This window comes from Zootermopsis nevadensis, unplaced genomic scaffold (assembly GCF_977971745.1).
Source record: "Zootermopsis nevadensis isolate Lab colony 2312 unplaced genomic scaffold, Znev_1.0 Znev_ptg000001l, whole genome shotgun sequence".
NCBI classification, from domain to species: domain Eukaryota; kingdom Metazoa; phylum Arthropoda; class Insecta; order Blattodea; family Termopsidae; genus Zootermopsis; species Zootermopsis nevadensis.
In genome coordinates, this window is record NW_028259133.1 from 10,356,870 (window position 1) to 10,380,682 (window position 23,813).

A 23,813-nucleotide genomic window follows, 5' to 3' on the forward strand; every position below is an offset into this window, starting at 1 on the left:
AGAGGGGCTCCGCCTTTGATCCATTCGCTCGTCAACCCCGCCTGGGTTGGGGGTTTTCTCATCTTTCCCCTCCCTTCCCGTATTTTACTTTTCTCCCTTTTCTTCTCTTTTTTTTTCTAACCCTTATTTTACGGATTTAGGGGCGAATAAGGTAGGTACATGAACAGAAAATGGCTTTGAAGAGTAGATCTTCGGTTAGACGCTATTGTTGACAGAGCCACCTACCGGCAGAACTAGGTACTACTTCAAACTCCTGCCTGAAGCGCTCTATCGGAGCTTTGTATTACCAAACGTCGTGCCCCATCGTATGTTCTTAAGTGTTATTTACGCTCTGCCATAGGAAAATACCTTATGGGCAAGGAAGTCCTCTGAACTGCAAGTCCTCAAGAACGGCTTATCGCATTTGCATAAAATTCGGTGTGGAGGCCATTAGAGGTCAGTCCACATCCGTACACTTTAATTTCAAAAAACATCCTGATGTCGACATGTAGTTTGAGAACGACTGAACAAATTTAGAAAAACAGGGTTTGGTGTTATGCCATTGTAAGCTACAACAAAATCGTACATTTTATTTTCTAGAATAATTAATACAGATGTGACGGACGCTCAAACTTGTGACGTGGGATGATGATCATTTTTGTGTTGCCGTCTATCAGTTACTGTATTAACTAATCGTGCTGTCATTTGTCAATGGTCGTATGATCTACTTGCCGAATCCGTCTGTTTGTAGCGCTGGACTGGCTGACCACGCTGCTATATGTTAGAGGATAAATTAACTATCCGTGTTGCTATCTATCATCAGCCTAAAGAACTACTTCATATCACACCCAACGAGAGTGGCGTAAAGTACAAGTTTCGAACTTCGGTGTGCTCTGCAGATTATACATTTCCAATCGTATTATGAAGAAACAGATATTAAGTTCTGTCAGGTAAATAACGACTAAATCTCTTCCATTTTGAGAAGTGATTATTCAACGCACATAATAATGCAGAGGAGATGTATCTTTTATCTTCGTTGCTTAAGCTCTTTCCCTCAGTCGCTGCTATGGTAATCGGAAAGGAATTTCAAAACGATCAATAAACCAATAGAACTAACACTGGCTACCATTCACACTCACTCCCCTTCCGGAGTCTCTCTTCATGTTTCACCTGAGTGACGGATTCCATTTATCCGTGTACATCAACCTAGCTAGGGAAATCCCCCAATGATAGCGGGTTCATATGTGTTTCAGTAACATAGAACCAGTTGTCTGAAGAAGAAAATTAAGTAGTCTTAACAGTATAAAGATATTTTTCTCGCCAAAATTATTTTTCTGTTATTTGTAGCACAGATAATAGCAAATGAACAGTTTCCAAAACAATTTACATTTGACGAATATAATTACCTATCATCTGCTTCCATCATATGGCGCTGTGATAATTAGGGAGCTTGCGTAGCGACAAGTCAAAACTGAGTCTTAAAAGAGACCGGATTTCAAGTTGTCATGGCGGAACTGATCGGAAAATAACTGACCAAAGCACAAATTCCCAGTCAGTAAAGTTGGACACAGCTAGCAGTTGCAATAGAAAGCAAATTACGGTGACAGACTTTCATCAGGTTTCTTCCGTTTTTTTCTGTCACTGTATTCTCATCGATGTTCCATGTTTCACCCGTGTTTATCATCTAGGAGATAGACAGTGGATTCGTTAGTGATTTGAGTTCCGAAAGAGCATGGCCTGACCCGAAGGCATCAAGAATTTCCGGAAATTACGTCGGCCAGCCGATCAGCTCTGACAATTCAGATTTGACAGTTTTTCCACATATGAACATGACAAAGTTGTAATATACGTAAAGAATCGTTAATTCTTTCACGTGGGCGTGAAACATGGTACAATATCTTGAGGGCAAATTGTTTGAAAATAAAATCCTGAAGAAAATTATAGTGGGTGTAATGCAACGGTTGATCTGCGTACAACAGAAAAGGTGACAATATTTTTCTGGGTGACTGTACGGTACTGCTGCCCCGCCACACTTCCATCGGACGTGAGTAGAAGATGGATCTACCAGTCGCTCAGTAAAGATTAATCACTTTGCTTCCCCTTTTTTATAATATTATTTTTCTATTTTCTTTCATTTTGTTGACGTTTTCTGCTCTTCTCTAAGAATCTGCTTAGATCAGATGACTGTAAGGTTCTGCGAGAAAGCAAGAAAAGAGAGAGAGAGAGCTTTCCCCGACGACCCGCAACCCGCAACACATCATCACCTAGATCTGAGGTCACTAGCATTAATTGTGGTGAACTGAGAACCTGTCTCAGCCGTTCTTTCTCCCTGCTGAAAGTTCCAAGTTAAGATTCAGTTTATGAAATTGTAAAACGGTAAATTATTTAAATTAGACGTGCTCTATCATATTATTAAGCCTACAAAAGCACGAATATCCGAACATCGTGGCCGTACAATTTGCACTTCCGCTTTGTATTCGCGAGGCCCAGATTTAAAATACGTCCCGTAGTGAGGTTTGTAGTGCTTTTCCTCAGTCTCTCCGACAAAATTCCGGAATAGTACCTTAGAGTTAGGGAGATTATAAATATAATGATACGAAGAATAAATACATCGTAAGTGCCCAATGCAAGATTCATATAAATGACAAACACTAAGGCATATGAGGTACGCGATATCGCAAAGAACAAGTTTGAAAATATTTGTAGGCTACTGCAACGGAGAAAACATTTCCATTCTTTCTTCTTACTTATATTACAGTTAAGAAATGTTTCTTCACACAACTAGAACACATAGTTTTTTCATGCAAATTTCTATTAATTCAAAATAGCTTTAATATTCTTAAACGTTTCTACGTTGCTTAATATAAAACCGATTATACTTTTTGTGCGTAACGAGTTATTAATACCTTGCTAATTCCACAACACATGACTGGATTGAAGGTTTACTTACGCTTATGTGATAGTTAATGCGACATCTAATACATCAAATGGAACATATGTTCCCAGTTCGGAGCTGTTGCTTTAAGACTAAAACGCTGTGGTGAAGGTAATGGAAAGAAAGATATCGGTGCGGAGGGAATTTTTAAGTCTGGAACGTTTACACGTTACCAGTTTCTGGTCACACATTGGAGGAGTTTCTGGGTGAATAACGCAGAACTAAATGTGACGTGTGATATATTCCAAGAAGTGGCCGTCAGCTGCGACCAGGAAGCACGAGTGGTAAAACAAACGATCGCAAAGCCTCCTATTCGGTTTGTCCGTGACAGTCTTCTGGATTGTAACACCGTGTCGACTTGTAGATGGATACCGACGTTTCGGGAAAAAAGACAACCTGCGTCCAATGTCAGAAGAGGCAGAATATTCCCTAACATTTTGGTATATGTGTACAAACGCAATTTGTTTTGTAACAGGTGTTACATGTTTAAAATAGTGTTATGTGCATATAGCATGCCTGTGAAAATTTTATGTCTAAATAACAAAGATCATTACAAATACATTTACAATATACACTATATCCATGAATAATTTCCTTCGCGTCTTTTATTCTTCTGGAATTCTATTGAAGAAGCTATTTTGTATATAAATGTATTAAAATTTAATAGTTAAAAGATTTCTTCGTTAAAATCTCAGGTTCCTGCGTCTTCCCCTCTTTTCTTACTATTTTCTGACATTGGACTCATGTTTTATTGCTTTTCTCTGCCCAATACAATCTTTCGAAAATGTTATATAGACCATATAACCTGAAATTATACATTAATTAAACAAACGAAAGTTAAATTTGCGCTGTATTAATAATTTCTGTCTGAACATTGACTGTGAATACTATTTCAATTATATAAACATTTAACGAAGACGTGGTTAGTTTAGTCCTTAAGTCAATTGAATAAAAATTTTCTTGGATATTATCCATCGTCTAGTAAATATAAAACGTAAAACGACGTTTCGGAGATGTGACTCTATCTCCGTCTTCAGGTCCCATCTCCGAAACGTCGTTTTACGTTTTATATTTACTAGACGATGGATAATATCCAAGAAAATTTTTATTTAATTGACTCTTCACCATCGTTAAGAAGTTTTAGATTTGATATAGTCCTTAAGTCGTTTGTTAAATAAGGAAGCATTGACGTGCAATTAATTAAACTTTGCCACTGAGACGGCGTCGTCATTTCTGACGCTCATTACATCACATGGACGGCTGTTGACATCTGCCTAGTAACTACGGAAACCCGCAACTGTTGCACGTTAATTTCAGGCCCTGCAGCTTACTTTGTTTTCTCGGATACGTTTACACCGGATAAAAAAATGGAGGAAATTTTTAAAATTGATAAATTTCTGTCCTTTAACTTTAATTCATGTGTACGTGTAAAATCGAAAAAGACAGCCATTATCCGATTTCTATAGAAAGTCATCTCGGCCCAAGTCAGTGAGCACAGTTTGGAAACCAGTGACCTCTAACTTATTCTAGCTAATGCTGACAATAAATTTCTGAGACTGTTTGGATCTAACGCAAAGTAAGTAACGGGAATTTGTAAAAGGCTTCATAATTTGCACTCTACAATAATTTCATTAAGGAAAAAAATTAAAAAGAATAATTGTAATGAATGCATGAAAAATTCATACAAAATATTTTGTAAGTCCGTTTGGGAGACGTACACGATGAAGGGATAATAAATCTAACATGGATATGAAATAAAAGAATATGAAGATGTGAACTGGACACATCTGGCTGAGGATAACGACCGGTAAAGGGCTCTTGTGAAAACGGAAATAAAATTTTGATGCCATAGATGGAAGGAAATTCCGTTGCCAGCTGACCGACTAGCAGTTTCGTACGTCGGTTTCATGGAGTTAGTTATAAAGTAGGGGAAGAGACGGACAGCTATCGTCAGTTGTGTTCTGCTGTCATTTTGCTGATAGATGGATCAGGATATTATATTGGTCAATGTGTAATAAACATTAAATCGGATAAATGATTGAGACGAAGGTAATTAGACCTAAATAAATATCGACGTGGAATATAAAAGTTTGGAGAACCGAACCCCAGACGTAATTCTTTTTTCTAAACTTTCAAATGCCACGTATTTCAGATCAAAGTATGTACCAGAGTTTGAGAAATTTAAATTGGTTTTTATAGGTTGTTAAAACAATTTTACTCAATCAGTTAAAATCGCAATTTAACAAAAAAAAATGTAAACATGCAGTCTTTACCTCAGGGAAAATACAAAGATCAACTGGTTCATTCTAATTAGGAAAATCCCACAAATACACTAACGGCAAAATGCAGAGTTGTTGAATGTTATTTAACAATCAAAATGTTTGTTCAAAAAAGAAGAACTACGACTTCAAAGGGCTAAAGGGCTTATTTGCTTTTCGAAAATACAAAAATGAATCATGTAAGAGCAGGAAATGCTAAACGCTTCCACTAGATGTCTCTACTATTGAGTTTCTGACTAAATCACTCGACTACGAACTTCGATAGTTTTCCTCACAGATAGCGCTGAAGTTAGTCGTATATCAACAGCGGCCATCATACATCAAACTTAGACGGTTGTGGTCCCACATCGCGGGGGGGGAGGAACATTTAGGGGAGGGGTAAGCTGCCAGAAGGTGGGGACAGACACAGCATTGAGTGGGGAGACGTACGTGTCTGGTTTGAATGCACCAAGTTATCGGTCGCTTTGTGGGGGGAGAGAGGTTAAGTAGAACTTGGCATGGCTGCTCAACACTTCCTATCACATGGTCAGAACTGTTTCGGTCTTGATTGCTGAATCGGCAATGAAGATCTCTGTTAGAATCTTTAACCACTAGAAGCAAAATGTCATCTTCAGCAACTTTACGGATTAGGCCACTGGGTTAATCACAGCAGGTGCTGCCAACGTTTTCAAGGTCGACCTACATTCCCTCGTAGAGCAGAAGTCTGTGTGGAGGCATTCTGGTCACGTGACCATACCAATTTTTCCTATATGCGCTGATAATACTGGTGATGCTCTCTATATTCAACTTTTTAAGAATGTCTTCGTCCCGTTTGTGGTCATGGACTGCGTGTCCTGCGAGTGGTCCTAGTAGAAGCATTTCTGTTTCCTCCAATCTCTTCACCTGAGATGTCGTAATCGTCTGTCTCAGACCCATATAATAGGGTTGGGATGATCAGTGTTTTATAAGATTTTAAAACAGTTTCTGTTCTCACTTTCTTCAATAAGGTTTCCTTAGTTACACCTCTGAGTTGTTGAAATTTTGTTGGTTTGTTATCAAAATCTTTGGGTACCAGCATTTCGGAGTATTTTTTACAAGACTTTGTGGTGCTACAACCCAGTAGAATAATAAAATCTATAACATTTATATTGCTTTAGAAAAATAAATTACTTAATTCTGGCTACATTTTCATTATTCACACACATGCGTTTTCGTAAATATTTTAACAGAATTGTGTGCGAGTGTGTGCGCTCTCGCGTGGATAACCTCACAATGAAACAAACTTGAATTAAGTTGCTGAAGCTTTAAATTCAAGCATAACACAAATTCAGGACAAAAAATTCTGTGTAGAAAAAATGTAAAAAATCAGAAAAGAATGCCAAATTAATATTGGTAACAAAGTAACAGTCTTCCATTTTGAACTGTATAAAAAAATCTTGAAAATACTTCTCTAGTTAATTCCGAATGACCAGCCTATTGAATAACGTGAAATAAAAAATACACGACTTTGAATGGACTCTCTCGACTCTCGTCGAGTCTCGATTATTCCCCGTATCGATCTGAGGCAGCACCTTTCTGGGAGGTGCTGCCCCCAACAGACACTACGTAAAGTCAAAACTTGGCAATGCCACCTGCTAGATGGCTGCCATGTTCACTATTACTAAACAGACGAGGTCCTGACAGACGTTAGTGGTTATTCGTGAAGTACATCACAAACGATTCTAATTTTCCAAGCAGGAATAGTGACATGACGAAGATTACTAAACATGAAGCAGAAGGAGAGTAAAACTCGCCAAACGTTCTTATTTTTAAGATTTAGTAGGCTAAATATTTTCTGACTAAAGAAATTTAAAATTACAAATACACAGTATATATGTTTTGTTAGTCACATATTCTGATCAATTATTTGCATCAGTTCTTAAAATAAAAGCACAACCAAGTCCGTCGGTCACCGAGATTAAGAGGGGCGAAGTGAGAAAAAAATTGCTGACAAATCCATAATACGAAGTTTCATGATTTGTAGGTTAATTTCCATCAATAATCTATCAGTGTGATGAAATCAAAAATAATAAAAAGTTATGGTTGGAAAGTCTGAGAAGAAATGTTCTCTTTACGAAATCCTATAGAAGGATGTGAATTGGATTCATGTGGCTTGCAATAAACAATGTTAAAGCATCACGTTTCTTTCTTGTGAGCCATTGTACTTTTTTAAAACCCTAGCACAATATGGTCTATTGTTTACAATTTTTAAATTGTATAACAAACTTCTAGAATTAGTGGGATTTTTTTTCATATCTGCTATTCTTCGAGAGAATGAAACGCATTATAAATGGGTTTCTGTCCATACTTCGTGAGTCATTCGTTCAAAAAATGGTCTCTAGCAGATAATCTCTCTTTTTTCGAAAATTCCGACAACATCTCTGTTTCGGCCGCCTGGAAATATGAACAAAGATATAGTGGGTCAACGAAGCTTCATCAGAGAGTTCCTACTAATAACACTGATGGCGTCTTGGTCGCTGTTTTTCAAAATATTAACAATGTCAACTTGTGTCAGCATCGACACTATGACCTCATCATTTTCATTTTTAACGTGGCTGGAAATTAAAGATCAGTTAAAGTTTGAGATTTTGTAGTATTTGTTGCCACAAACATAACTTCGTTTGTTTTCGTGTAGCACGCCTGTTTGTTTTCCGCAATCATTAATAGGTGTATTGAATCAGGGTTGAAATTTTGAATAGAATGCAGTAAATTCGTGATCTACTCCTTTGACAACAGCAGACGTCAAATGAATAACAAATATTACAAAATAAATTTAAAATTATAATTTTCTCTATTTGCATTCAAGGTGGTCTATTATGGAGTTGAACTTGCTTTGCATGGTCATTATAATTTTGTTTCTATTTTAATCTTAACCACATGGCATATTCCTAGACGTGCCATAGCTCAAGCAGTTAGTCATTGGCTGTTCGCCGCGGAGCCCCAACTCGATCTCAGTTGCGTCATGTGGGATTTGTGATGGACAAAGTGTCACGGAGACAGGTTTCTTTCCCCCAAACGTTTGTGGAACAGTAATTTAAAGATATGGAAAATCTGAGGAATTCATATCGTTGCGTAAATTAAGTCACGTTTTGTTTGTATACAACAATAAGAGTAATTTTCCCGCTAATCGTGCATTGGGAAAACAAACTTCCGCGTCCGGCAATATTTTTGACACGAATGTTTCATTTTGAGGGAACTGAATGTATAAAAGTCCTTTTTTAACGATATGACTTGAAAGTTTACTAATTAGGCGGAAGGTGTCGACAAAGTATTCATTTGTTATGGCGCTTGGCATCAGGTGTGAAATGAAACGGTACTTGTCCGTGTAATTATCGCACATCCCATAACAAGTCTGCGGCCAAGTACTAATAGTCTCCACAGAGCGCAGCACTCATCATTTATTATCCCGGCCTCGAGCGTCCCACTTCGCGTCTACATTGGCCCAGTGACCAGAGAGCGCTGACCTTCTGCATCAACAGATCGAGTCCGATCGCTTTTTGTCCAACGGATAGACAGAAGGAGCATTGATATTCCGCACGAGGTCCATCCAGGACTCCGTGGTTCAAAATCCGTCGGAACTGCAACGTTTTACAAGTTTTCCTTCTTCCTCGGAAAAGAACTTTGGTTGGTACACCAAAACAGAACGTATCTCCTTCCACACTCTCATCAAACGACACACTACGAAGTACCTTAAGACATTTACCGAAACGTCTGTAATTCTTAGAGCATGGTCTACAAACCACGAAAACGGGTTGGCATTAAGACAATTTGTGGCAAATACTCGTTTGAAATATTACAAATAATTACTAATCAGTCAGAGGATTGAGACGACTGCTTCCTTGTCCTACCTGTCCGGATGCTTTATAAACAGTTCAGTTGAAAAAATTCAATTAAATAGGCTAAGAATCTATCTATTTACGTCTGCCTAACTTTCTTGTTTTGCTGCGTTAATCTGTTCAGCGTCATGCCATTACTGAATTGACCTTGAAATCGGTTACTATATTTCACTCTTTTATTAATGCTAAAGAGACACAAAATCTTCTGGCTATGGTCTTAAACCTTTTAATTAAAGAGTGGGGAACCATTGCTGCTTAAATACGAGTAAAATCCTGCATGTAATATTTGAGTTTTTCACGGTGGTGAGTTTGAAGATGGCTGTCTTCTGGGTTGTTGAGCCATGTAGTCTGGTAGAAATTTACCGACGTTTCAGTGGTCCTTACTGCCTCTAACATCAGGCTCATCGCCCTGATAATAGAGACAGCAAGGACCTTTGAAACGTCGGTGAACTTCTACGGCGCCAACAACCTAGAAATCCTACGTGGTCGATAGATGCCAACGATTGGATAAACCTAGTCTTCAATTTCAGTTCCTAAGAGGAGATCATCAACGTTGCCATCACCGTCGTGAAAACCTCAAATCTTACAGAACGCTGATTTATTTAATGTTGACGTAGGCGGTTCGAATGGCTATTAGGAAACACTGCTTAGTAAATAGTTAACACAGTCCACAGAGATAAGAAAGCGAAACTCCTTAGGCCGAAGTTCGTGTAAATAATATTCAAGAAAATAAACAAAGATCACATTTTTTGGCGTCTGAGGAAATAATTCCCGTTTTCATTGATAATCATATGAAACCCATTACAGAAAGCGCGTTACTGACTGTTAAAGCGGTTAACGCACTGACGTCAAGAATTCTTGGAGTTAACTTCAGTCCCATGTTGCAAACTTTCTATCTAGTGGGTACTGGGTTCTTTCCTGGCGACAATCAGCCGGAAGGTGAAGCTAAACACTTACCTCCTTCCAGTGCAAAGTTAAAATATGAGGAACTTTTCCTCATTCTTCGGTCGTCTGTAATTTTATCAGAGATAATCATAATTATTAATACCTTTTATAAAGTTTAGGCTGATTATAATGTTAGTTTTCGTACCTAATTGATAAAAGTCATATTACTTGTTTAATTTTCAGTCTCAGAGGAGGATTATTTAGATATTTTCAATTATAAATTTTGCTATAACTTATATTTCTTTAAACACTTTATACACCTACATCATTTTTACAGGTCAGGTTATTATAATAGGAAACTTAGCCTCCACTTCATTTTATGCAACGCCAAGCTCTGAAAAACTCTATTTCTACACAGCACAAACTAACAGAAGGTTACTTAAACAATAATAACATAATCAACTCCGCAGCATGAATTATTCAACATTTTTTCAGAATTACTTCGTCTCTGTTTAAACTTCCTTTCACAAACACGACAGTACGTAATTTGCCAATTTACCAATAAACTGTCAGGTTTGAATATGCAGCTGCTAGTCCATTTTATTTCCAAATTCTGTAGTAGGCGTATAAGCAAGTTCTAGAAATGTACTTGCTTTGTATTAATAAGTCGACGAACATGTGTAAATTTTCCACTGCATTCCATTACGCAACGTTACTAATTAACCAGTCCGATGCAAATTACACGACCTTTATTTACATCCGGTTCCTTCATGACAAGGAGGGCTACTTAATCCTTAAATATCTGTAGGCCTATATAAAATGCTCCATAAATACGAAATAACAGCAACAACTTTGGTGGCCGCTAGTTGGTCAGGTGACACCGTTGTCAACTGTGCCACGAAACAAAAGGTGGTCATTTTGAACACCTACAATAAATTCACTAATTCACTATAAGTATCAATGCGAAAATATTAAATGGTTTAGTTTAAAATAATGTCTTTATTCCATTCATTGAAAATAATTTTCTGGGATATTCTGTATTTTGTTGTATTGTTTTAACTGAATACGTGCACAGACTATAAGACATTGAACAGATAAGTATAATAACCCTGCAACTATTTGAAAAGTACAATCTGACCAATTTTGTTTTATTTTGTTCTCTTGTTACAAGCAGAATCCTTCTTGAGAAGCTGAAAGACGCTCAGCTACTCAACAACTCCCAGCTTTTTATGAAACTCGGCCGTTCTGTACCGTATCCACAAGAGCTCGCTGATAGTTGCAGATGACTCCAGCACAGTTCATCGGGTTAATATATTAAATCATTTAATGTCTGTTAATATTCTATAGTGCGTTCATTCTTATTTTAAATTTTTAACTGTTAACACGTGTTTTATAATTTCACATTAATATCTATTCAGACTTGTTATTAAAGGTCAACTTAATCAGTAAAGAATTAATAATTGGCCTACAGTGAAGTAGGAAACATTCAACAAAAATATCTCGAAAGTATGTCCACCGTCCGAGGCTATACGTGGTATTTTTCTAACACTCCGTACAATTTACATGTCGTGTGTGTCATGTCAGTCGCCACTCATATGTGAGTGACATCTGAGTGCGGGGTGATCATTCGTCATGCAAGAAACTATGATGAATGATGCAATAGTGCGTTTGTTTTAACCACCCTACCGCTCTCTCGCTCACCAATTCACAATTCTTCTTTATCACAGCCCACTCCCCCACTGCGTAATGATGACGGGAATCCACATCGAACTCACCACCATCACTTATTTTGGTTATCACGCCAAACGCATTATTTATGTTTTAGAAAAATAACAGTACGAAAGAAATATCCTAGACTTCAGGTCCTTGCAGCGATAAAGACGTCGAGCCTGTTCTTGGGTCATACGATGCAGTATAGTTTCTTTTACGTGGTTATCAATGTTTATTAGAAACGTATTCCCTTTATATTCTGGGTAGATGTGATAATGCGTTTCTTTTATACATTGAAAATAAAGACGACACGTTACTCCGAAACGTTGGTAATCATTTACAAAACTATGTTGCGTCACAACCCACAAGATCGCAGTCAACATGTGGGAAATACTTCGTCCATTGATGTCAATTAAGGAAGCTACAGAACGTTTCTTGTAGCTTCACGTACACGGACTGACTGATACTTACTGCATATAGAATATTTCAATATAGGCTTAGCCCTTAAGAAAGATTAGAGCGTGATAAAAGGCAGGACATTGAGTACTAAATGCTCAAGATTATTTCAAGAACGTTAATTTTCTGTTCTAAAGATTAAAAGTTCGTTTTCCCTAGTCTTTAACGAGGGAAATGTGTTAAAGAGGGATCACTTTAAAGCAATAATTTTACTGTTGTGTTGATTTGTTTAATTCTGGTCCATCTCTTTTACTTCCTCCCGATGAGTGAGTTCTGAAAATACGGCGCCTTCAGTACATAGATTCCAATTTTGTTTAATACATTCCAAATGTGACACAAAGCAGCCATTCAAACGTATCTGCGTTTTTTAATATGACGAAACAAATTCTTTGTGTTGTGGTTTTCTCATATCTGCTTCTTACAGCTAATAATGGCTTAACTCAAACGTTATCTCTAGCAGTTTTTCTTTTAACTTTACGGGATATATGCACGATATCTTAAAATTTTCCACGATTCTTTCCATTGCGTATTTTGGCACAGTAAACCCCCGAAGGTGGACTAAAGATCAGGTAACAACTGCACTAACGGCACAGTTTTATTTGCTTCAGCGACCGGACCGTTCAACAGCTTCAGGAACTCGTACATTACTGAAAGATAGGCGTGAAATTCGGCATCATTAATACATTTTTTACTATACTCTTCTGCGACGTTTCTAGCACATACGTTGAGTGACACATATCTTAAAAATAATTTATTACTTGTTGTCTTCCTCTGACAGTGTCTATTTTAACACCATCTCTGTAAAGGACAGTCAAGAATGTGAGACTGCAGGGGGTAAAAAACGAGGGTTGTAAATAAATCCGTTAATAGAATATGGGGTATATTCTAGAACAAATTCTTTCTAAAATAGTTTTATAGATATGCCTTTGTTTACACAATGTTTCTTATAGTGTCAAGCTATTGCAAGTAGAAAGGTCGAGAATTTGATATTCCATCTTCTTTGCCATCTGTGAATAACACACATTTTATAACCTAACAGTATGGTAAAATAATCGGAAAGTTCAGAGTCGGTAATAATCTGTGAGACCTCAAGTTCTTACTTCGGTAAACTTCTACCAGACAACACGGCGCAACAACACAGAAAGCAGCCTTATTTGGTTATAGTTAAAGTTAGTGAGTATGTTCAATTTATATCCGATCCTCAAAGTAAGGGACGACGTTCCAAACCTGTATAAAACAACTGGTTAAAACAATATAATCGTTGTGTATGAGACCATCAATATGAAAGCATTCTGCGAAAGTAAATACAAAATAATACAATTAAATGAAGCAAACTGCACGCCAAATTTATTCACAGTACTCTGTAGACACCTGTCGATTCATACAAAGTCTGCTATTACTTTTCTGCAGGTGGAAATACTGCATTGAAATTCTAAAAAAATATGGACATTACAAACACAGAAATGGTTTAGACTGGAAGAAGAAACGACGCCCTACAAACAATAAGCTGATGGTTATAACGTAAGTTTCCGTGACCAGAGGTAGTGCCAGAGAGACAACATTAAGATGAATCCTAAAGAGGTCACTAGTAAAGACAGGAGGTGAATGTGATCGTATTCGGTGTCCGGCTTTGGTATTAGCGGCGTTCTTCTATAGTCATATAAACTGTAACAGCTGAAGAACACGCGAACTAGTTCGATATGAATGTTACTGTACTATCTGGCGGTCCAGCCAGCATCTTGCACCCTCTCTCATTTCCTCAGTTCTTGTAGCAGACAAGTGGAAGTCGGAAGGGTGGTAAGGGTTGGATCGGATGGGTGGAGAGTAGAAGACGCCATGATTAATGGCGGCCAAGCTGTCGATACTGTAGGGAATAAAAACATCAAGACCCCCCAGGGTCTTTCGCCAGCCCATGCGCCCGCTTTCTGCCGTCGGAAATACGGTAGTACAGACTTGATCAAAAGTCGCATTCGTTTGTGTTAAATTATCTCCATTTGTTATACAGTCTTCAACGCTCACAGATTTAATAACTGATATTCATTGGGATCAGTCGGATTTGCAGTGTTCGATAATTGCGCACCTCGAAAGCTGTTCTTTTAGTTGACCCTGACAAAATGGTGCTTCCTTAATGGTGAAACGTGAGGCAGATATGGTCATAGTTGGAGGAATAGCTTTCCCTGCGCTTTATGGCAGGCAGGTCAAACTCAACGTCTACTGCGAGCCGCTTAAAAATGAGGAGACTTTCTGGGGCTAACATAGGGATGGGAAAAATCATAACAATCTATTTTTACCAATTTAAAATTTCAGCTTAATATATACACTTATTTCTCCCATTTTGAAACACAAACGCACAAATGTAAATTTTACTGATAACCATTTCCACTGTGTCTAATTGAAACATTAAACAGCGGTAAACAAGTAACTATTTTTACGCATTTCAAACTTAACATATATTAAAACGGAGACATTCTGGGACATACGTAATTTATAATTTGAGAATTTAGTTTGGCAGCACAAAACATCGAAACGGGCCGAGTGTATTTAACGCATTTCCCTTTGCACTGCTAAGTATGTATTGTTTTGAAATAATGTATTGTACCTATTAAAACAATTCAACATGATGACCAGCTGAGGTAAGCAGTGCTGCAAAGAATGCAGCTGGAAAATGTATTGTATTGTAAACTAGATACGTTTTTTCATATGCCAGGCGTTTGGCTATAAATCAGGGCAGTAATAATTGTACTTACAAGGTGGAATATATTTTCGTATAGAAAATGAGTAAAACGTAAAGGGAATAATCCTATTTTCTAAAAGTAAACTGATATTCAGTTCCGTTCCGGAAGCAATCTTCATCCGATCTTAAGATGCAAGGAGTACGTGGTACGAGACAAAAATTTAATTCTGACAGGAAATGAGATATAGGTCAAATTATTATTAGCTTTATTGTTTACTAAAAAGTAAATTATTTTAAGAATGTTTGATGAGCTAGATTGTTGACGGATTGTTTTAAGGTGCATTTTAGATCAGATTAAGATACATCCTGACTATTCCTATGACCTTCATAGACACGTAAGCGTATGTCGATGTTCTCAGTTGCGACTGTACCTGAACCCGATTCACGGAGGAGCCACTGAATCGAAGTAAAACTCATTTCTTTTCTCACTGGCTTCTGCAGGGTTTACCGACGTCTTCTGCTACTTCCCGGGGGGACATTGGGATGAACAAAAGGCAGGAGAATGAAAGTGGACTTTAGAGAAAACTGCATAAAATTGCTTAAAATTGACGCTCAAAGTATATTCTTTGCTATAAATACGAATGACATAGAAGAACATGACATAATTTGCGTAAAGATCGTTGTTTAGTTTTCTTGTTACTGTCACTAACCAACCTGGAGAAATTCTCATTATCCGTAATTATAAAACAACGGCGTTTTGTTATACAACACCGAACTATCAATTAGAAAATATGATTAGGCTTTTCATCCAAGTACTATACCTACTTGTTGATGTTTCTCCCGAAATGAGAAAGCTTTTACATTAGCCGGCTAATACATTCAATTTTTACAAATGTCTATCTTTCTTTCTTTATCATTTTAGTTTCGTTAATTTTTCATTCTCTCTTCCTTTCTTTCTTCCTGCCTTTAATCCGTTGCCTCTTTGAATTCTCCTTTCTTTTTATTACAAAATAATTTAAACATCGGGACGAAACCTACAGATACAGGCAGGCTGTTCAGATTTCAAATGGACTGTTAAGTTATTTATAGCTTTCTACCAACAACAACAACAACAATAATAATAATAATAATAATAACAATTCCATAAAATTAAATTAGTCTCTGTGTCATTCAACAAGCACCATATAATAAAGGTGTATAGGGACGTGAAGGTGAAGAGTTTGGATTTTCATGGCGATGAATGGTTAGCGACGAGCTCCGGGCGGTTTCTGTGACGCTCATTACACAGGCATATTGCAACATTCAACTCTAGTAATATTTCAAATTCCATGAAACGTTCTAAATCCCCTGTAAATTAAATAGTACATTATGATCGTAACGTAAATCATGTGATTTGGTTGTGAAAATAAAACATCTAGACCTACAACACAATAAAAACCGGTAGACATATGAGCCTAATAATGCCAATGTAAATAATAAGAACTTTTAAAGATCATTATCATCATCATCGTCATCGTACGGCCATAACATGTAACAAAAAAAGAAGGAAAACAAAACGTTACATGTCCTTGTACCGGAACAGATATTAAAGGGCAATGTTCTCTGTTTTTATGTACTTTTCGGTGACGTATTATCTAGCGGGTTGCTCCAGTGACTGATGACAGTCTGGGTCAGTAGACGGATTGAAGAGCCACATCATTACATCACAATTACAGTTGTCTCACGACCCGCGAAACAAATGGTACAGCAAGCGCTGATGCTGTAGGCAGAAAACTAGCAGCCGACATAACAGGATCAGGAGTTTTCGAGAACGTCCACGGACTGACTGACACTCGAGTCCTTCACGTGAGGACAAGCTTACGAATTGTTTGATAAATTTCGAAGAAGGTGAGGAAATATGGATCCACAAAATCACGTAGTACTCTTACGCCATTATGTGGAAGGGGCGAGAAAAAAATTCAACGGGTTTTTCGATCCGGAACAATTAATATTTTAGGGTGATGTTATTTCATGCCAATTAAAATTTCTGTGTCTTATCAGACGGAGACTCAGTGCATGGCGCGAATAAAGCCCACACTTTCTGAGTCTGAGAATTTTGACCTTTGTTAAGACTCACGTCGAAACATACACAGCGTTCATTATAACTGCGCCCCTCACAAAAGTTTCAAGTTTATAGACAATCCGCCCGCCTAGCCGATAATGTTCGTGCACATGTTTAGCATTAGTCCCTTTTATGTTGAAGAGTTTATACATAGTAAGACGGACATAAGATTTGTATTCATCGGCCAACTACTTTTTGTGAAGTCTTTTTCATTCTAAATTATAATCAGGTGGCAGGAGAAGGTAAAACCAAGAATAACTACAGTAATGTACGCAATGCCTGTGAAATATGACTTCAGCCATCTCTGAATTTAAGAACGGTCTCAGATGTAGTGAAATTACGTCTTCACACAGTGTAAATCAGAAACACGGCCCCTGATTCCGAAAGTACAAAGAGAGAACAAAGGAACAACGCAACTTCTGTACCAGTTTTATCGACCACATTCCAAACTTGGGGCCTGAGTTTAACCTTCAGACTCCGTATTACCGTTCAGTCCACAATGCTTGCCTCGTCTTCGATTTTTTCTTTTTCTTATGTGAGGAGGTAGTCAACATTATACCCAGTACCTTTTCATACTTGTCGTAAACCCTAAAAGACCATAGTGGTATACTGAAAGATATACATTTTAAACCGAACACTGAAGGGAAAGACAATTTTCAAATCCAAAAAAGGCAAAGAAGGAAATAAATTTAAGAAGAGAGAAAAGAAGTTGGGTCTGTTACTTTGGTGGCTGCTGTGAGGGGCATATTAGCTGGGAAAGAGAAAGCGAACTTGAAAAGTTTTATGAGTTCTACTGGAAGAGGGAGATGGGACATCTTTGTCTCGGGTTTTATAGCAGCAAAACCTCTCCTATCTTTGTCTTCCTACTTCTCCTTATGGTGGATGGAAAAAGTCTTTTACTCTGTAAGTAAACTGCCTCTCTGCTGTTAAAAGCAAAGCAGGCGTCTAGCTGTTCGGAGTTCACAAGTCAGCGTGTGGAAATGGAAGTTACTGTTAGCATCAGACACACGGGAGACTCAAAGTAGTTAACAACGAATGTGACCACTTCTCAAGTGTAATTAATCTCGAGTATAACTATATTTTATTTCATAACATGTTAATAATCTCTAGTAGAATGAAATTACCACACACAGTTTTGTAGTTAATTTTACAGGGATGTACTTTCACGAAACGCCTCTGTTTGACGCAAGAAATTTATAATAATTTCGTGATAATATACGGATAAGTGATTCGATGTTTGATATAAGGGAGAATCATTCAACACAGATTGGAAATGTCAGTGTCCGACATTTTTAACAGGTAAGATGTCACCGTACATTCGTTTTGCACAGATATGTTTTGCGATTACTTCGTCTAATAAAGCAAATTTGATGGAGTATAGAGTAAAATATATATTAGCATACATTCAGATCAAATTTACACTGAGAGAGCTGGAATATATCTGTCAGTAATGTGACTGCTTTAAGTGCTTCATAGTCCGATTGCACTCCCGACAAGGGTATAAATTGTGTCGTAACTTTGCCTGCACTTGCTTTAGAGCCCACCAGTGTTCTATCCAATTAGTAAGTGGAGCCCTTTACCAAGGGAATGAGGCGCTGGAGCTAGAAGCTGACCACTCAGCTGCATCTAGTGCCGAGAGATGGAATGCACGGAGGTCTAACTCCACAAACCTTGCAAGCCACCTCTGTACTGGCACAACATGCTTTATTACACTTTAACGCCAGAAACCAGAATGAAAGATATGAGTATTGTAAAATAAACAGAAATCTGGATCTCTGCTCGGTTTTTTATAAGTTTAACAGAACGTAACAAAAAGACTGTAATAAAGTTAGAAGTTATGTAGACGTAGAACATGAGGGACGATTCAGACCACTTGCGTACGCAAGAACCTTACAGATGTTGCTGTCTCCTGCTCTCTGAGTATGTTCACTGTGCGAAGTAAATATTTAGTTCCAGTTTTTTATGTTGGTTCTTCTGTAGACCGTCGCTCCCTTTCGCACTGTACGTTTCATCGAGATGCCCGTACTTAATCATACTAAGTCTAATATACAACCTGTTTGTCTGCTTGTAGTGCCACTTCAATAAACATACTTAAACAAAGGGATAGAATAAAGCAGGATTAAATATGTCGAATATGAAGCGCGCAAGGAAGAGATAAGTAATGCACAAAAAATGTAATCGGAAAATTTGAGGAAAAGCAACCATGTGATAGGAAGATCTAAGCGTAGATGGAAAGATAATATTTTTGTGGGTTGTGGTTTTCTTGGTTATTATGTCAAGTATCTTTAGATAATAACCGAACTGTCTAGGGGAACATATTGCCCTCATATCCATGGTAGATGTGACGAAAATTTTAATTTTATCAGCCCTGAAGACCTAACATCTGAAATACTGAAGAGAATTTAAAGTAATGTGTTGTGATGTGGACTTGGGAAAGGGAGGGCCCAGTGAGTGGCTTTTGTGAACACATTAATACACATTCATTTCCCATAAAAGGCGGAAAATTGCTATACCAGTCGGACGACTATAATTATTTTCTAAACAGACTGCTCATGGAGTTACAGCGAATGGTAACGATAGCAGGCCATTTTGCTGTCATTCCAATTGGACAAGATGCAACAACATATTGATTCTTAATCCCTTACGAACGTTTTCTAAGTAAAAATTAACTGTTTATCTATTCTGACTACTGCACACCAACAAGGCTTCTCACAGACTACATCGAATGTTTACGTACTGTCCATGACAACAAGGTCAGTCTCTCAGCTAGACGCGCAATTGCTAATTCATTTTGCAGCATCATTTCGTAAACAATGACTGTAAATCGCTAGCAAACAGGCTAGGCAAATTCTCTTTGCAAAACTTGATTTATTTATCTCACAATTATTTAAAAATTTTAGGTTTTTAGCTATATTGTCTGTGCCATTTATAATTCTTATTTGTTTCTTTCTTTGTTATTTTGTGTTTGCTCTCTCTCTCTCTCTCTCTCTCTATATATATATATATATATATATATATATATATATATATATATATTGTTTGCTAGTAACATACTTTCAGATGTTGCCAACAGCGTTCGTAAATGCATTTTATTTGTTGTTCGGTTTTGTATCAAACGCGGTCTCTTCCTTTGACTTGTTAATTTTATGTATAATTTGTATATGTGTTCTAACCGTTTAGTTTTCCCTGTAAAACAGAAAGGTAAAGGAACTTTTTGCACCGTCGCCATGATGAAATGAGGATAGTTAGTCCCCGAACCGAAATTTGAAGCCAGGACCTCGTGATTACGAAGTAGAATACTAACCACTCGGCTGTATATACCGTTCTTTAGTTGGTATTTCTGACCATGCTACAGAAATAAAGCAGCCAGGACAAATTAGAGTTGAGTAAAATTTACATAATTAAGCCTACATGTAAATAAATTATCAATTAAAAGTCAGATGAGCCAATTTGTAAGTTAACTTAGCGAACATGTAAAAGAGTTCTGCCCTTTCCCTATTTTGCCTGAAGACGTATTGTTTCTTTTCATAATAAACTTGGTGATGAAACAGAAAGGCGTTGTAAAATTACAAACTTGGAGACAAACATTACCGATACTCAACTATCTCGTGACTGAATGGTAAAGAATAAATAAACGCTGATCTCTGTTTGCAACGGCGGATGTCCCAGGTACCAGACTCAATACTAATTTCCGTCAAGAAAAGACAAGGCAAAATTGTATGACGACTTTGTTTCCAAACAAGACTGTACCAGAGAAGAATGGAAGGAAGGTTTTTGTGTGCGTGCGTGCGTGTGTTACTTCTTTTGCCTTCTTGGTCTCACAGCAACAGGGAGTGTCGTTGACGAACAAAAAGTTACTTAGAGAGTGACCCAAGAAGAGAAGAATCTTTGTCCTGTTGCAGTTATATGTGAATTTTTATGGCGCGGCCTCTCATGACCTCGCATCCTGCATCCCTCCACATTACAAAGCCCTCCAACTGAATTCTTGTCCCTCCTTTCTAGTCCCCCTCAAAATAAAAGTTGTACATCGTTAACTTTCATTTTGTTCTTCCATTTTCCCGAACATGGTTTCTTGTTACAATTTCATTCTTATCCCTTTCTTGTCTGTTACAGCGCTAAACTGACATATAACCAGAGAATTTATTGGAAATATATTCGATCGTACTTTCTTACATCGGTAGTTTCTTCATTTCACACTTGGAACTCCGAAAAATTCAATTCTTGCATCAAAGAAAACACAACATATTTCCTTTACAAAAATCAACTGTTAATTCTGTTCAAGGTAATAATCGCCCGTTTATTCCAAGAACCATATAAAACCGACAAATGCATTCTATGGACAAAACAAAGGGTTAGTGAATGTTATAGCAAGTGGTATATATTGGTACCATTTTACTTTAAAGGGTTAACCACTATCTCCATATTTGCTATTATTTTCCCAGGGAAATGAACTACTCCCAATATATAGGCTACACTGAACGCAATGTATCTCAAGTGTGAGTAACGACACTCACTCAAGTTATGATTTTATGATAGATGCATGTTTAATTTGTTTCCAACAGGATAATGGGACAACTTAAGTAATCCAGGGGGTGTCAAAATTGAATTCTGCCATTAATTTTCCTATCGCAATCTTTCTTAAATTTTTATCATTACCTTCTCTTTCCAATCTGGAATCTTTTAAAGCCCCCAGACATCAAAGATCACCTAAATCTGTCGGACTTAATTAAGTTCCAGGTTTTGCTACAAAGAGTTTTTATTAGATCTTCGTTACACGCGCATCAGCTGCTAATGTTGCCTGTAGGAAATTTAATATTATTTAAAACAAGACGCGTTTCAATCAGTCAAATTATATAACAACCGCAGCATTTTTCAAAGTATTATATATTATTTTTCCAATAAATTTATTTATTTCCTTTCTCACAACTTTCATTTGTGTCGGAAATATTGTTTTTATTACCATTATCATTTAAACTATGTAAGTTGCCCTGATTATTTTTTTATTTGTTACGTGTATTTGGTCTGTCTCTTTCTCTCTTATTGTCTCATTTATATAAACTCGATCTTATTTTGCAGTTTGTCTTTAAGCTGTTAACAGAACGCAAATAAACAACGAATTTAAAGGAACCACAGTAGTTCTTCTTCTCAGTCAGTTTTAAAACTTTATGACTTCTGTGATGCTATTTATGCTGCTTTAATTTTGCTAGTGCTGCTTAAATTTGTATCATATATTTTAACCCACTGAAACCGAAGCTCGTCTAAATAATATTTATGAATTCAATCCGTACCTGAAAGAAAACAACACTCCACCTTTACAAACATCAACCGAGTAATTCACAACAAGGAAATAACCGTTGTCTACACTGATAAACATAAACAACCTAAATGCAAAGTGCAGATTTATCGACTGTTAAAGCAAGTAATACATATAGTTACCTCTGGTCTCTGAAGGTTTAAAGAATGAATTGGTACATCTTCGATTATGCTAAGCATGTAAATATGAAGCTGTGCTTATAGGAAAATTCTAACAAACCATAAGCTTCTTGATTTGCTGATCTAACTGAAGATATTCAATGTTATGTTTTCTGCAAAGACAATATGCATAATGCAGAGGGGAGTTTAAGGCTGGAGGAAGTAGGATGTGTGACAGTAGTTAAATGAGGTATAAGTGAGACTTTCCTTTCAACAAGTGGCTTGAGGGCGGGAGTTTCAAGGGTCTGATGCTGATGTTAAAGGGTCAGACGGGGAAGAAAGAAGGGTTAAGACAGATCGTGTTAAAGCCAACAGTCTTTTGACAAGGCAGTCAAAACAGAGCTAATTATGTAGGTTGTTCAACGGGACTAGTTTTGTACATTTTATCACTATTTTTGCCTTTTAGTGGCGTAGTCAGTACTCACTTTGAATGCTGGGAAGAGGCATTACAAACGCGACGTTACAAAGCTTCCTTAATGAGATGGTAATTATTTCAGAAGTGTTTTAAACTAATAAATTTGATCACTGCGCTCAAAAAATAAAGCCTTTGGACCCCGTTCTGAACGAGTTGAATGTATTTCATATCTTCCTCACCTATTTCTATGACGTTCAGCTTTATACAGGTTGTCCCAAAAGTTAAGTGGCGCAAATCACACGATTACGTCAAATGCAAGTGCCCCACTTTTCGAAGATTGGCGCCGATGATAAGACGGTTGACTTATATGATACAGAAATTTATACGACTGTTTAACTGCTTCATACGACTACGTTCGGAAATAATGTTCAGCAGTAAAGACAAGTTACGCTGTTCAAAGAGCCATGATGCTTGTTTTACAGACAATTGAATGAAGAACAAACATGAAGAAACTGTGTCAGACCACCGAATTGTTCGAGTGACAGAGTCCAGTGTTACTGGAACTTCCAAGAGGCACTAACGAAAAATTTATTATGAAACTTTGGGTTGGGTGATTAATGGCACACTCCGTATTGTTTTCGTTTTGGAGGTTCCTATTAAAATACAGATGCTATATTCATTTAATCCTTATTGAGTATTCTAAACGTACTTAATATAAATATATTATATATGATTATAAAATGGAGGAATGCATTTCATTTTATTACTTCTCATTTATTTATTAATTTATTAAATTTTTGGTTTCACTTTATTTGATTATATTTAAACCTCTTATGCATAGCACGAGTGGAAGACGTAATAGTATGTCACACGTATTTTTAATATGTGTCGAATACCGATAATCTGTTCACTAATATAATTTATGTAATACTAAGAAATCCAAATTGACGGGATTAATTTTTTCGTTAATGCAAAAAATTAACCAAGCTACAACAATATTGGAAAATTTTTCATATGAAACGGAAATGAAATAAACTTCTTGTGCGATCTGAAGCTTTTACGGCGACTAAGCATAATGAATTCTTCTTCTGTTTTCTCCATTGACCACCTGAC

General features: G+C 37.1%; 2 long non-coding RNA genes across 4 annotated transcripts in view; one reads left to right on the forward strand and one right to left on the reverse strand.

Moving 5' to 3' along the window:
* LOC110829915 (uncharacterized) overlaps positions 1–23,813 on the reverse strand; it is a 588,956-nt gene that overhangs the window by 393,313 nt on the left and 171,830 nt on the right. The window lies entirely within an intron of this gene.
* The window catches only part of LOC110829927 (uncharacterized), a 46,307-nt gene continuing 40,322 nt past the window's right edge, over positions 17,829–23,813 (forward strand). The window contains exon 1 of the long non-coding RNA XR_015533579.1: positions 17,829–18,172. This is a non-coding gene — a long non-coding RNA (uncharacterized LOC110829927). The remainder of the gene's footprint in view (positions 18,173–23,813) is intronic.